The 13,955-nt window shown below is 33.5% G+C and overlaps 1 protein-coding gene across 3 annotated transcripts in view; it reads left to right on the forward strand.

The window, feature by feature from the left end:
- TRPS1 (trichorhinophalangeal syndrome I) overlaps positions 1-13,955 on the forward strand; it is a 280,472-nt gene that overhangs the window by 65,356 nt on the left and 201,161 nt on the right. The gene's annotated exons all lie outside the window — the stretch shown is intronic.

Genomic DNA, 13,955 nt, shown 5'->3' on the forward strand with positions numbered 1-13,955 from the left:
AAGATTTTAAACACTTCCTTCCATTCCTTTTAAAAGTTATGCGTTAGTGAGAGTATATCTACGTTTTTTTCAGTCACCAGTAATGAAGCAATTCATGTCCAACAATAAGGCTAATAATGTTAGATGTTAATTTGAAGGGCATCTTAATGTTCACAGTGAATCAAAATGTTCAGAAAATACTTACTTGAGATTTACACTGTTTAATTTATAAGGTCAGCCCTAGGAAAGACACAGTCCTGCAATCAAATATGTGTTCACACTTGCAATGAGTATTTCTGGCTCCTCTGATGTTAGCTGCATGTTAATTTATTTCCAAGGCTAGCAGACATCAGTTTCTTTCTGAGCTTTACTAGTGTGGATATGTGCCTATTTGCATATTGTGCATGTACATTTGTTAAGTGATGTGAAAATTAGGTAATCCATTCTTTTTTTTTTTTTGAAAAAGGACAATATTTTTGAGAAATCCTCATAATTTTCTTTAATCCTGAAAAAATCAGCCAGTACACACACACACACACACACACACACACACGTGCACACATACATGCACACACACACACACACACACACATTCACACACTCATTCTGATACATCTAGCTACCAGATCATTTAGGCAACCAGTTTTTCTCAAGGCGGCTGAGGTCATTGCTTGAAAACCTGTCTGGGAAAAAGGGTTTCTATATGCTTTAGGTAAACACAATAATCCCTCAAGAAGTAAAAGTATGAATAAAAATATTACTGAATAATGTCAGGATTTAGTTAATATTCAGTGATGAAAGTAAACTCCAGAGAGAAGAGACTATTCATTTCTTGTTCGCCACTGTGTCTGCACGATTTAACACAGTGGCAGGATGCCTCATAGGAGCTCAGTGAATATCTTTATGTAAATGAGATCCCTATGAGTTTTTGACTTCACAATCGTTATGAATAATCTGAGATCTCCAAGGTGAGTTACATATTAATCTTTCACTATAACGTGGCCTTGGAACCCTTCTGAAGACCTAGGGTTTCTCACTAAATGACATTTGTCTGTTCATTTTGAATTTACGTCAACCTCTCAGCATTTTATTAGCTAAAAAATTAAACTGCACTTGTCCCTTGGGCATTAAAATACTCTTACACTTATTTTTAAATTCTGATGTAGTCTGGCTGATCAGAGATCCTTTAAGGTGCTGAGTAGTTTAGCTTCAATCTGTTTATGAGTTCTTATAAAAGTATTTGAAATTCAGAGACTTATAATTTCAGTAGTCACAGCTTGGTAGGAAGTACAAAGAAATTCTACTGAAAGTTGAACAACAAGGGAGGCCCAGAGATATGAAAGGAAATAGTCACATTGCTGTTTAAAACTTGATCTACTACCAAAGCGTTTTCCCAAAATGCCACATTTTCAAGATACAATAAGAGAACAAGTTTGCCTTGGCACAATAGTATCTTTCTTATTAAATTTGTTTACTCATATTATTCATGTTGGGAAAATTCTACCATAATTTTATGTTATTGCTGTGGAACATTCTAGGCTTTTGAGTGCTTTATGTACAAGACTTGCAGTGTAGGAAAAATGAGCATAAGCCATGAGCTGTGCAATATGTAAAGTCATTTAGCTGTAAGATAACTATAGCTGAGAAGCAACAGAGCTGCAAGTGTAAAACCTGTGTGGATTCCATTGCATGGGTATTTTCCTTCAGAGCTAAGTTTAACCTGGTTGAACTGCAAACATGTCTCCAGCAACTGAGATTTGGTCAATCTTCTTAATGTTTCATATTTACCTATAGTACCTCTAATAAAGATTATTAGTAAGTTACCATATTCCACTCGTGAGTTTGCTTTTCTGATTGCATTTCTTTTATTATCTAATTCAATAATATACCCATTCTCTATTGACCACTGTTCTAAAGTAGATGGTTAAAAAAGTGCAGACATCAAAAATCTTAATGAACATGAATGGATTAAACTTTCTACTGAAAAGATAATATTAGACTATATTTTTAAATTCAACTATATACTGTCTACAGGATATACACCCAAAACATAAGACTCTGGGCAGTTTGAAAGAAAACAATAGATTTTAGTTGTACTAGCAAATAGACACCAAAGGTACTTTTATTGAGGTACTTTTATTAATAACATACAACTTAAAGATTTTAAGACAAAGAGCATATGAGGGAAAGAAAAAATAATTATGTAATGATAAGAGATTTAATTCCTTAAGAAGGTGTAATAGTTCTGAATACATAAAATATAAGCATAAATAAATATAAAAAGATAAAGCAGAAGTCGACAGAGGAACTATAGGAAAAATATGAGAAAACACGATCACAGTGGTAAATTTTAAGAAACTTCTTATTAAAAGTTAATCAGAAAAAAATTTTCGAAATTTAAAAGACTCGAACAACAAATTAACAAATTGATTTAATAAAAATATACAAATTCTGTACCCAACAATTAGAGAATGTACATGCTTTTCAAGAAGGTATAGAATAGTTATACAAGCTGACGCATATTAAGCCACAAATAAATCAGATTTCAAAAACAGTACCCTATAGAATATCCTTTGACTCAGTGTAATTTAGACATCAATAACAAAAAGATCAAGATAGATGAAATTATACAAGGCAAATCCTAAGCAAACAAAACATGAGATCACCTTATTAATCTCCAAAAATAATAGACTTTAAGACAAAAACATTATAAGGGGTAAAAAGAGTCAGCCCATATGATTTTAGAAAGCTAATTTGGCAAATTTTGGCAATATCAGATGTTCATATTCCCAATGACTACATAATTTTACTCCTCAGAAGAAAACCTTTTGCATGGGTGTGCTAGGAAACTTGTGCAAAAGTGTCCATAATTACGTTTTTTGAAAGAAGAAAGCAACCAAAATGGAAAAAAAAGCCCAATATCTGTCCATAAGAGATTGATAATTCATAGAATTTTCATACAGGTGGGATATTATACAGTAGTAAATTTGAATAAATGACAGTTGAGTAAAACATGGATGACTCTTACAAGCATAATTTTGTCTGAATAAAAACAAATGAGAAAGACTATTTCCAGCTAGATAGATAACATTTTATATTAGTTGAAAAACTAGCAAAACTGTATACAAATATTCACATATAGTCATATATATGCCGTATATATTTTAATACATATTCATATATATTCTACTGTACCATAAATATCACTTTCTTTATCATATATAATCTATCTTTATCTGTATCTACATATAGATATCTCTCTTTCTTTTTTTTTTTTTTTTTTTTTTTGAGACAGAGTCTCACTCTCTTGCCTGGGGTGAGTGCCGTGGCATCAGCCTAGCTCACAGCAACCTCAAACTCCTGGGCTCAAGGATCCTACTGTCCCAGCCTCCCAAGTAGCTGGGACCACAGGCATGCGCCACCATGCCCGGCTAATTTTTTCTACATATATTTTTAGCTGTCCAATTAATTTCTTTCCATTTTTTGGTAGAGACGGGGTCTCGCTCTTGCTCAGGCTGGTCTCGAACTCTTGACCTTGAGCGATCCACCCGCCTCGGCCTCCCAGAGTGCTAGGATTACAGGCGTGAGCCACCGCGCCCGGCCAGGTATCTCTCTTTCTACGTATATATATAGATCTCTATTTACCTATCCACGTAAAATCATATTTTATGAATCTATGGTTATGTTCCAGTCTTCAATTTGTGAGCTTAGATATAAACATATATATGTGTATATTCATTCATTTGTGCATCACTAACAATAAATTGTAACATTTTAAGATAAAAAATGAGGAATCGATTCTCATCAGTGCACACGTCCAGTAAATATGTGAATGAATGCACAATCTCCCTTACTATTCAATAAGTACATAAAAATCAGTAATATTATTATCTACCTGCAAATATTAAAATGTCCATTATTGGCTAGAATGTAGAAAAATGCAGACAGTTTCTGGTAGCATATGTGATGACAAAAGATCTGTTAGGAGATTTATGAGTGCATTTTAAAATTTTAATTAGTTTTTATACCTTTTAGACATAAAATATGTAAACTCAGGATTAAAGTATTAACATTGGATACAGTAGATGGTCAAATTAATGTAGCTACTGCTTGATCTCTATCTTAAAAGCACTCTGTGAAAGAACATAGACTGTGTGCTTGGCTAATTCTGAAGAAGAGGATTTTATGATAAGTACTAACTATCAACACATCTGAAAATGCCAAGTACACAGTGCATTAGTACAGAGTGTCTAAAAGGGTGAGGGCCATGATGATTGCATTTAAATTTGCATATAGTATATGTTATGTTTTTAAGAATAATCCTAATAAATCAGTATTATAATACTATACTCTATAATACCTTGAAATAGACATAATAGTTCAGTTTGAAAATTGCCATTGTGAGACAAAAAGTTACCCAGGATACTATAGTCCACTGTAAAAATAACTCACAAAGTCTTTACCTTTATTTGTACACATTATTTATTAGAAATTTCAGAATAAATTTTCCTGAAATTTTTTTTTGTGCAGTTATCAAGTTATCAAGTCTTAGAATAAGATTAACTGTAGCCATGAGTTTCATTTTATATTCATTTGTATAAATTATTTCCTATTTGTTGTTTACTTTATATTTTATGGGATGACATCTATTTTGAACACTTTGTAGGGGATGTCTTCCTTTTGAAAATGATTCATCAGTTGGAAATTATCAGATAAGATATTAATAGTATTTTCTTCTACCTCTTGAAGATGAAACCTCCCCATCCCACTCCCTCAAAAAGCCAGTTACTACAAATGTGTAAATATTAATAAGACTATTTCAACTTAAAAATACAAGATGAGTAGACCGAACGGAAATTTATTCACTCAGAATTTTGATTTTCTTAGGTTATATTCTGTAGACTGTTCCTCCCCACTTTTCCATTCTAAAGGATTGATCTGATTTTCCATGTATAATTTTATTTTTGTTTTTGTCCCTGAGATACTCTCTTTCCCTGGTTGTCATTTTATCATTCTACAGTGGCAGTAATATCACCTGCCATAAATTGTAGACCTTTATACAATGCATATATATTACAGAAATGACTAATTTTATTAGATGTCATATCTACTGAACCTTATTTAAATTTAAATATTTGAATTATTTTTTTCTGTGATAATTTATCTGTAATTGTTTGATTCTTTAATTGCTGAACGTACCTTTCAAAGTCTAATTAATCAATATTTATGATTTATTCATTTATTTTGATGCTCCATTTAGTCATTGAAGAAGAAGAATTATGATTAAAACTATTCAAAGTAAAATACAGTTATTCAGTAAAGAAGAGGTTTTCAAGTCATGGCATCAATCTCTGGAAGTTAACATTTAAAGGATAAAAACAAGCATTGCTCAGAACTGTGCTTCCCATATACTATAGGCTGATTTATTATGAAGATAGAAATATTATCAGAATATAATAAATGAATAACATCTTTTAGCTGATTTTTTCCAGAAGCATTCCTCAACTCTTTATGAATGATGAAAATATAATAATCTCTACTAACAAATGAAATGCTACTATTGGGATAAAAGGCCACTGTGTACTGAAATATGGATGATCCAAAAATAAATGCTTTTTTATAGCACATGAAAATTCTGTAAAGTAAGATAAATAATAAAATATCTTTTCTCACAGAAAGTCTAAGTCACTTGTATTAAGTACAAGTTTAGTCTTTTTTTAGGCAGCTTGATGTCTTTTGCCTGGAGAGAAAGGTTGATTTAGCTGTTTAATCTAAGTTTCTTTGATTTATCTCCTCATTGTCCAATATTGAATGGGACATAATGAGATTTTATATAAATATATCCCAAATATTTTATGGGACATACACTAAAATATTAATTTATGATCTGAAATTTAAATTTAACTGGGCATCCTGTGTTTTATCTGGCAACCCTGTGCTAAGGAATCCTACAAAATGACATCTTTTTTGCTCAGGTAGCATGAGGAAAGTGTTTGCTATCCTGTTGGCAGGAGAATATAGAATCTAAATTTAATGCAAATCATATATTTGTAATGTCTTTTAAGTTCGTTTGGCTTAATGTAGCTAAAAGTTCTAGGAGTTTTTAAATAATGAAATTTTTTTCAGAGTACCACTGAAAATATACCAACTTCAAAATATCTGTTCACCTCTTAATATTTCTGTGCAGCTCTGTGATTCTACATATTAAATCCAGCTTCATTAATATCCCCAGAGCTGTAATTATGCATTTGTTTGGTTATTAAGCAGATATTTATTATTTCTGTGGATGGTGTGTGGTGGGGGGAGTACAGAGATGTGTGAGCTTTGGTCTTACTCTGAGGGTGATTATATATAACTTGAAAGTAAGACATACACAATTTTTAATAAAGGGTGTAAAAAAAATCTTAAGAAATAGACAAAGTTTTAGAGTAATTCAGAGGACACTATGTTTATTCTTGGATCGAATCATTTGGGAAGTCTTTATGGATAAGGGGGTGATTAAAATGGAGAAATGGAGGAAAAATACCATGAATGCCTTGGAGGTTTTCATATTAATGCTGATAAAATAAATTGCATTTGGTAGGTTAGAGGAAAATCTAAACTCACGTAGTTTCACGATAACTAAAGTTTTATTTTTGAGAAATATTTCCCTGTATTAGGGCTTGCAATAATCTATCCTTATTCTTTGAAAATATAGCATTATATTGAAGATCTTGTCAGTTATTATTGAGAGAATGATACATGTCAGAGAATATGCTCAAATCTTTTGGGAACTGATTCCTGAACAAGCTAGTAACATTTCATTAACTACCAAACAGCACACGTGAAATGGTAACCATGGACAAGAACAAAAATATTGTATTTTGCCCTCAACATTATTTTATGTGAGTTGATCCTGCTGAATTTATTTCTTCATCTGTGAAGTGGGGATGGGACTATATGCTTTGTGTGATTTTTGTGGGTAATATTTATAGAAATGACCTAGCATCAAAAAATATTGAAAGACAAACCCTCAACAGTGAAATAGAAAAAATGAATTGGTTTGAGATTATTCTTGACAACTTCATGTTTATAGTTTTATTTATTTATTCATTTTTATTTCATAATATTAAGGGGGTACAAATGTTTTTGTTACATGGCTTGAGTCAAGGCTAAAAATGTGCCCATCACCCAAAGAATGTTCATTGTACCATTTATATGGGTTTCTTCCTCTCCCCTCCTCCCCTCTCCCTTCGGCTTGATTTCCAATGACTTTTACTTCCCTCTGTGCACTTGTGTGCCTATTGGTTAATTCCAATTTAATAGTGAGCACATGTGGTGTTTGTTTTTTCATTCTTGAGATATTTTCCTTAGGATAACAGTCTACAATTCCTTCTGAACTGTTGCAAAAGGCATTAATTCATCTTTTTTTATGTCTATGTCTCTAATTTTGTACCAATACCATAATGTTTTCCTTACTATAGCCTTGTAGTATAGTTTGAAGTCTGGTAATGGTGATACCTCCAGCTTTGTACTTTTTGGTTAGGATTGCTTTGGCTACTGGGGCTCTTTTCTGGTTCCAAAGTATAGAATTATTTTTTCTAGATCTGTGAAATATGTCATTGGTACTTTGATTGGAATTGCATTGAATCTGTAAGTCACTTTGGGAAATAGGGACATTTTAACAATGTTGATTCTACCGATCCATGAGCATGATATGTTTTTCATTTGCGTCATCTGTGATTTATTTCTTCAGTGTTTCATGATTGTCCTTGTAGAGATCTTTCACCTCCTTGGTTAAGTATATTCCTAGATATTTTATTTTCTTTGTAGCTGTTGTGAATGGTGTTGGGTCTTTGATTTGACTTTCAGCTTGACTGTTATTAGAATATAGAAATGCTCCTGATATGTGTATATTTATTTTTGTAACCTGAGAGTTTGCTGAATTTATTTACGAATTTTCAGAGTCTCTTGGTGGAGTCTTTGGTGTTTTCTAAGTATAAGATCATATCATCAGTGAAAAGTCGTAGTTTGACCTCCTCCTTTCTGATTTGGATACCCTTTATTTCTTTCTCTTGCCTGATTCCTGTGTGCTAGGACTACCAGTACAATGTTGAATAGAAGTGGTGACAGTGGGCACCCTTGTCTTGTTCCAGTTCTTAGTGGGAATGCTTTCAACTTTTCCCCATTCAGTATGATGTTGGCTGTGGGTTTGTCATATATGGCTTTTATATTTTGAGATATATTGATTCTATGCCTAGTTTGTTGAGGGTTTGTAGTTTTAATTCATAAAGCACTGAATGTTGGCTCTCAGAAGTGGGTGAGATAGTATATGATTTAAGAGTGAAAACGATGTTTCCATTCTTCATAAAAAATTCACTTGAGAATGTTCTAAAAGTGCTGAGTATTAATATATACAGGTATTTTGTGAGTTCATCCCAAGCTATCTCATAATCATCCTGAAGTTATTTCTGACTGTAGTTGTGTGATTCTTGCTACTCAGTGTGTGGGCTGGAGACCAATAGCATTGGCATCATCTGGAATCTTGTAAGAAATGCAGAATATTAGATCCTATCCCAGCCTTCCAGAGTCATAATCTGAATTTTAACAAGCTCTGAAGATGATTTTTTGCATTAGTTTGAGAAGTGCTGCTCTAGATGTTAGTATAGGTTATTGAAAAGTTTATATTACTCCAGGCTTTTGAGAGTAATGTTCTCTATTTAATGTTTTCTATCATTTATTTAGGACTGATAAGGAGAAGGGAGTTCTTCAGGTCTCAGGAGTACTTTGTAGCAAATTGCTTTTTCTGCTTCACCTAGTGATGTTCAATGGCCTGAAAGATTGAGCAGTTTAACAGTTTACTGCTTAAATACCAAGCTTTACTCTCTTTTCATTAATAGTAGTCAGACTCAAAATCTTTAGATTCTGGATAACAAAGATAGTAAGGGCACTATCTGAGTTTTATTAAGGTTTTGGGAGTTGGGGGAATGTCATCTGAGATTATTCACCAAGTTGTTTAGCATCACGATATATCTAGTAATATGGTTTATAGATACTGGTCCCTGCATTAGTGTTACCTGAGGACTTCATTAAAAATTCAGATTCTCAGGTTATGCCCAGGGCATTGTGACTGAGAAGAATGAGGATGACTTGGAATCTGTATTTCTAAGAAACTCCTCGAGGTGCAAAACTGCATAGCTTGTTTTGCAAACCATTATTGTAGTCAGTCTCCTTTCTGTTAAAAGACCTTTTACATCTTCCATATTTTCATTTTGTATATTGTCAGTAATTTCATTTATTTTTGTATAAATTTAGAAATTTAGGCAACAGAGAATAGAAAAATAAAAGAATGATCTGGAAGTTAGATGCCCTATATTCTTGACTTGATGTAGACTAAATGGGCAAGACACTATTTCTCCATTTTACTATCTGTAAAATGAGCCTTATACTTAAGTGGACTATGAGACCATATTGGCATAAGTGCTTTGAACTTTCAAAAGAAAGTATGTATGAATTGAGCTTGTTTTTACAACCTTATTTTAACATCCTTCCTTTTAATTTCATTATTTATTTCAACATAAAACCTGGTTCTCACTGAAAACTTCTGCAGTTTCTCTCTCCTTTGTGCTTTGTACCTATTGCTGATGTCCTCTGCATTCTGACAGTTCTACAGCACCTGTGTCATGGACGGTTTTGCCTAGGTCGGCTGGATCAAGAGCTTCTGTATGGGGAAGATCAGAGCAGCTCTTGCTGAAACCTGTCAGGAGTCAGGGAGTTGTCTATGAGGACAGGAACTTCAAACTAGAAAACTTAGAAGACTCAGACACCTTGTCTCAGGGTGTGATGTGTTGTGATGAACTCATTTTCTGGGCAGGTGCCCAGGACCTTGTATATTTGGGAGGAAGTACAAGTCAGTTAATGGATAAAGGTTGGATGCGTTCATCTTTATTTGGTAAAGGGATAGGGGTGGCTCTAGAACATTTCTGAATTTCAGAATAAGTAGATATCAAAGCTACATAATCTTAATTACTTAGATATATTGCTAAATATGTCATGTTCTAAGCTCTTTTAATGAATACATTCACAAAACATCCTCCACGTCCTAAGACTTTAGTAAAACACAGGTAATGCCTTTACTATCTTTGCTTTTTGGAATCTTTTTTTTTTCTTTTATTTCAGCATATTATGGGGGTACAGATGTTTAGGTTACGTGTGTTGCCCTTGGTTCCCCCGCCAAGTCCGTGTTTCAAATATGTCCATCCTTCGGGTAGTGCGCATTGCACTCCTTGTGTATACAAATACCCGTCCCTTGCTTTTTGGAATCTTAAGATTCTGAGTCTGACTACTATTAATGAAAAGAGAGTAAAACTTGACAAAAATAAGTAGTAAAATACTAAACTGTTCTATCTTTCAGGTCATTGAACAGCACTAGGTAAAGCAGAAAGGCATAGGATATATTCTACCTGGCAATGCCCTAAAGTGAAAGATCTTCTATTAATAGAAAATAGCTTGGTTTTAAAAATACTGTTTGTCATGGTTGAGGTACATGGGAGAATGGAAAAGGATGATACTAAAATACCAGTTTGTAAGTTTAAACTCTTGCAGAAAGAGTACAAAATGCAGATTAACATGGAACAGAGGAGATTTATTTAATTTTAGGATTTATACTCGTTAACCCTTACTTATTTGCTTACTACAAGTGTTAGTTAATATTCACAAGAACCCCATTAACATGCACTTTTATTTTCATTTTGCAGATGATGAAACTGAGACAGATTCAGTAAATTATTCAGAGTTGCATATATAGTAAAATACAAGGCCAAGATTGAAACTCCAGCAATCTGGTTCAAGTGCCCTCTTATGCCTGCTAAATTATTTCTCCAGTGAGAACTGAGAGTCTGCTGTTTTAAAATAATTTTGCTGTGCAGTGCTCTAGAATTTCTTCTCTTGTATGCTGATACTTTCTCCTACTTCTTGCGCTAGTATTTACAGTCTTTATTTCTTGAACTAGAATGACTATAATCCTTTGGAATTTTTGCACTAGAGCCACTGATTTTGGTAGAAGTGTCAGTGGCAATTTATAGTATTAATTCATAGGCAGGGATCCCATTAGAGATGTTAAGCAGAGGTCTCACCATGTCCAGGAACCACAAACTCACTGCCAAGGTGGGAAGTGAATCATTAGAAATATCTTGATGGTCAATCAGTTGTTTTGTTTATTTTTTAAATTTTCATGACTCAATAGATTATGTAGAATATCTTCAGTAAGGTAATTTTGGATTTCCAGGCTTATCTCCCATTAGATTCTGCTAGAATGTGGTTTTGTTAAGAAGATTCTTTGGATGAAGTTCCCAGAGGCTCTAGGCCCTAGATTTTATGTTCTGTCTGTTGCCCTTTGTGATATTAATCCTATCTTTGGATTTTTCTGGCTTTGATATTGATGGCAAGATTCTTACTCTTGGTCATAGATATCCTAGCCCTAAGGATTAGGCTACTTCCACCTGAGAAATTTAATTTTACTATTGTACTTTTACGGTTAGTTCATCCTCAAATTATTTGTCATTTGTTGTATTTGCCTTTACTACTTAAACAAGAAATAGAAAAAATTGAAAGAAATCTTCTGTAAAAAGTTAAATATCCATATTTATTCAAGAAAATGTAAGCCTTAATTGTGTGCTCCATTAAGTAAGTATTCTCCACAAATACTTGCTGGGGTTTTGTTATGGCTTATACCTTTGACTTTCTTTTCCATAAAAAAGGAACATTCTTTTGGAATTTCAACCATGTGACATGTCTCATAAGGGAATGAGGTTATCAATTCAGAAACGATTATATTCCCAAAGTCATTTGATTAATGGGTACAATATACAGTTAGATAGAAGAAAAAAGGCCTAATGTTTGATAAATCAGTAGGATGACTGTAGTTAACATTAATCTAGTGTACATTTTAAAATAGCTAGAAGAGAATAATTGGAATGTTCATAGCATAAAAAAAAGATAAATATGTCAGGTCATGGATATCCTAATCACCCTGATTTGATCTTTATACATTATATGATGGTATCAGTTTATCACATGTACCCCCAAAATATGTACATCTATTATGTATCAATAAAAATAATAATAAAAGGTAAAAATATTTAAGCTCTAGATGCTCTTCCAGTATGTGGACTGACGTTTTTCCTCTTATTTATTCCTCAGAGCCACCATGGCATCTTGTCAGTATCTCAGACGTGCTAGAATGTGCTTCCTTCCCCTTCCTTCTCCTCAACAAATAGCTCATTTTCATCCTTTGATTTTATATATCTCCCTCAGAAAGCCCTTCCTGACTACCCTAAGCAGCCTTGCTACCTGCATTACCACCCTTTCCATTTAATTCTTAGCACACACCACTCTCTGTACTTACAGATTTATTTACAACCTTTATGTGAAGCTTGTCATTCCTGACTAGACTCTAAGCACCAGATGGGCAAGGACTATGAAGCTTTTATTCGCCAATGTGTACCCAGTGCCTGGCAAAGAAATATTTTGATGATTATCTAATATGACATATATTTGTCCATATCTTACATTGCTTTAAGTAATAGCTCGCAAAACTTATTTTGTTACTTTAAGTTTACAGTAACTCATAACACATTATATCAGACAAGTACAAAGCATTTAACATGGCATTTATTTAGAAAGCCCTACAAGGCTTTTATAGCTAAAGAAAGTATATTTTATTCCAAATCATTTGTGTATCTTTCTTGTATGCTTTTTACAATGCAATACCTCTGTTCTTCTTTGTTAATCAAACATTTGTCCTAATATAGCAGCTACTGTTCTTTGACAGCAGTTGATGCTATGAAATTTGGCAATAAGATTGCTTTGTTTTATGCCATTTAAAAGAGAAAACACACATCCTTTTAGTGAATATGTGCATAAAGCATATATCATGCCATTTGACACGCAACAGACTCAAATTTGTTAGACATATATATGTCCTTATAGGTGGGTGGAATTTGTTTAGAAAAATCTTGGGTTTTTAATACAGCTTATTTTCCAGATTATGTAGATCAGTCAACCATATTTAATTGACTAAATGGATTTAAATTTGATGATAGAAAATTACGTTTTATTTATTTTATTTCAATAAGTTTAGGGAGTACACGTGGTTTTTTGATACATGGATGAATGGCATAGTGGTGAAGTCAGGGCTTTTAGTGTACTTGTCACTGGTGCACCTGTCACTCAAATAGTATACATTATACCTGATGGGTAACTTTTGATCCCTGACCCCCTCCCCCCTCCCCCTTTCTAAGTCTCCAAAATCTATTATACCACTCTGCATGACCATGTATACCTATCACTTAGCTGCCACTTATAAGTGAGTACATGTGGTATTTGTTTTTCCATTTCTGAGATACTTAGGATAATGGCTTCTAGTTCCATCCAAGTTGCTGCAAAAGACATTATTTTGTTCTTTTTTATGACTGAGTAGTACTCCATGGTTTGTGGTGTGTGTGTACATGTATATTTTTTCTTTATCTATTCATCAATTGATGGGCACTTAGGTTGATTCTGTATCTTTGCAATTGTGAATTGTGCTGTGATAAACACACGAGTGCATGTGTCTTTTTGATATAATGACTTCTCTTCTTTTGGATAAATACCCAGTAGTGAGATTTCTGGATTGAATGGTAGGTCTACTTTTAGTTCTTTGGGGAATCTCTGCACTGTTTTCCATGGAGGTTGTACTAATTTACACACCCACCAACAGTGTATAAGCATTCCATTTTCACTGCATGCATGCCAACATCTATTGTTTCATGACATTTTTTTTTTCTTTTGAGACAGAGTCTCACTCTGTTGCCCATGCTCGAGTGCTGTGGCTTCAGCCTAGCTCACAGCAACCTCAAACTCCTGGACTTAAGCGATCCTTCTGCCTCAGCCTCCCGAGTAGCTGGGACTACAGGCATGCGCCACCATGCCCGGCTAATTTTTTCTATATATTTTTA

Source organism: Propithecus coquereli, unplaced genomic scaffold (genome assembly GCF_000956105.1).
Source record: "Propithecus coquereli isolate 6110/MARCELLA unplaced genomic scaffold, Pcoq_1.0 Scaffold290, whole genome shotgun sequence".
NCBI classification, from domain to species: domain Eukaryota; kingdom Metazoa; phylum Chordata; class Mammalia; order Primates; family Indriidae; genus Propithecus; species Propithecus coquereli.